We start from the raw sequence: 2,614 nt of genomic DNA on the forward strand, positions 1-2,614 counted from the left end.
GTTTGCTTCTATAGGTATCTACCTAAATTATCTCCACCGATAGAATCATGCTGAGAAAGCCTTCCCCTTACTACTGTAGGAGCAGTGGTGTTTGTTTCTGTTAGTTATTTTTACAATGGAGTTATTTTAAATGATTCCTTAAGCCAGCTGGAATTTATCTGAGTCTATTCCACGAGGGCCGAGGATAGAGCTCAGGGGTAGAGTGTTTACCCACATGTGAGGGCTTAGATCAGTGCCCACTACTGAAACACACAAATTAAAAACAGCACAGAACTACTGTCTCTCAAAGCCCATGTCTCTCTTTTTTACATAGTGAATTCATCCTAGTCCGGATTTGTTTCCGAAGCTTGCCATCTGCTTTGAAGGCAAACTCCCTTTGGATGTCCGAACGTGCTGTTTTAACTTTTGCAGCTGTGTAACGTAGTTAAACCCATCTCCTTTTGCCAGATTCTTATTAGTGACACACGTCACTCCTCTGGTCAACAGCTGTCACTTCTGCTGCCAGCAAAGCCCAATGCTCTAAGCCCTTGCTTTACCGGTGAGAAGTCAGAGGGTCAGGGCAGCAACTTCCAGGGCTTTGAGGAGCTGTCAGATCTGTCCATCTCCGGAGGCCTCGACCTTAACTTTACAAAATGCATCAGATCCAACCTGAGCAGTGTCTTCCTTGAGGATGAACATGTTTCCCTTACGGCTAGAGCTACCGGCTTGTTGGTATTTGATGCTCTTGTTTGCCTGCTTAGTTTTTGTTTTTTTGACACAGGGGGGTCTTTACATAGTCCTGGCTGTCCTGGAACTATGTAGTCCAGGCTGGCTTCCAACTCAGAGACCCACCTGCCTCTGGCTGGCGAAGGCCGGTATCAAAGGCGTGAGCCACCACTGTTGGATGACTTTGATGATGGTATTGAAATCATTTGGTTTTCTGATGATTTTTGTTTTGCCTCGTTTTAGATTGCTTATTTGTAAAGCTTATTAAAATTTTCTGGCTATATTTTCACTCCAAGAAATGGAATTTACCTGGTAGTCTATATTTTAATGGTCTGGTTGGGTATAGTAGCAGTTGCGCTAACTTGAAAGCATTGCTCTCTTCTTGCCTGTCTCTTTTGAGACAGGCTTTCATATGTAGTTCAGGTGAGCTCTGAGCTAGCTCTGTAGCTGATGATAATCCTGAATCCTGATCTCCTACCTCCCAAGTGCTGGGATTCCAGGTATGAACCACCATACCTGGGTCTTTTAATTTTTATTATATTTTATATTTTTATTTATCAACATATTCAGATCATGGCTTTCCCCTCCTCCAACTCTTCCCAGATCTTCCCCTCCTTCACCCCTTACCCAGGTCTTAAAAGCATTCCTTAAGTGGCCATTCTGTCTGTCAGGCTCAGTGAATGCATGATTTCACACAATTTTTTAAAATTTATTTATTGGTAAGCGATTCCAGAAGAAACAGGAGTGCAGCGTGAACATGGGGAAGCAAAAGAAAACAAGAAGAGCAGGGCGGTGGTGGCGCACGCCTTTAATCCTAGCACTCGGGAGGCAGAGGCAGGCGGATCTCTGTGAGTTCGAGACCAGCCTGGTCTACAAGAGCTAGTTCCAGGACAGGCTCCAAAACCACAGAGAAACCCTGTCTCAAAAACCAAAAAAAAAAAAAAGAAAAGAAAACAAGAAGATATGCGACCATGAAGCGAAAGCTTAGTCTCAGAGATGAGAGACTTAAAGAAAAGGATAGATTAAAGCCTAAAAAGAAAGCGAAGAAAGATCCCAGTGCGCTGAAGGGAAGAGAAGTCCCCCAACATCCTTTCTGCTTTTCTTCCAGTACAATGCACAGCTGGGTCCACCGTACCACATCCTTGTTGATACCAACATCATCAACTTTTCCATCAAAGCCAAACTCGACTTAGTGCAGTCCATGATGGACTGTCTGTACGCCAAGTGTACCCCTTGTATAACTGATTGTGTGATGGCTGAAATTGAGAAATTGGGCCAGAAGTACCGAGTGGCACTGAGAATCGCCAAGGACCCACGATTTGACCGACTTCGGTGTACACACAAAGGAATCTATGCTGATGACTGCTTGGTACAGAGAGTCACTCAGCACAAGTGCCACATTGTGGCTACAGTTGATCGCGACCTCAAACGAAGAATCCGAAAGATCCCTGGAGTTCCTATCATGTACATTTCTAACCATAGGTACAACATTGAACGGATGCCAGACGATTATGGAGCTCCTCGGTTCTAATTCTTACCTGACCACATTCACCTGCGTTTCTTTACCAGCTTTCTCTGTTGTCAGTTAATTAAACACACTTTCTGTTGTTTTTTTATCATAAAAAAATAAAATTTATTTATTATATGACATTCTGCCTCCATGTACGCCCTCATGCCAGAAGAGGGCGCCAGATATCACTACAGATGATTGTGAGCCACCATGTGGTTGCTGGGAATTGAACTCAGGACCTCTGGAAGAGCAGCCAGTGCTCTTAACCACCAAGCCATATCTCTAGCCCCGATTTCACACAAATTTGACTGCGATGCTAATAGTACAGTTTTAATAAACATTTGATTTAATATAAAAATAGTTAAAATTTTGTTTTTTCAAGATAGGGTCTCACTAGAC

General features: G+C 43.3%; 1 pseudogene; it reads left to right on the forward strand.

Moving 5' to 3' along the window:
* Positions 1-1,652: 1,652 nt before the first annotated feature.
* Positions 1,653-2,252, forward strand: LOC142837711 (rRNA-processing protein FCF1 homolog pseudogene; annotated as a pseudogene).
* The last annotated feature ends 362 nt before the right edge of the window (positions 2,253-2,614 follow it).

This window comes from Microtus pennsylvanicus, chromosome 18 (assembly GCF_037038515.1).
Source record: "Microtus pennsylvanicus isolate mMicPen1 chromosome 18, mMicPen1.hap1, whole genome shotgun sequence".
NCBI lineage: Eukaryota > Metazoa > Chordata > Mammalia > Rodentia > Cricetidae > Microtus > Microtus pennsylvanicus.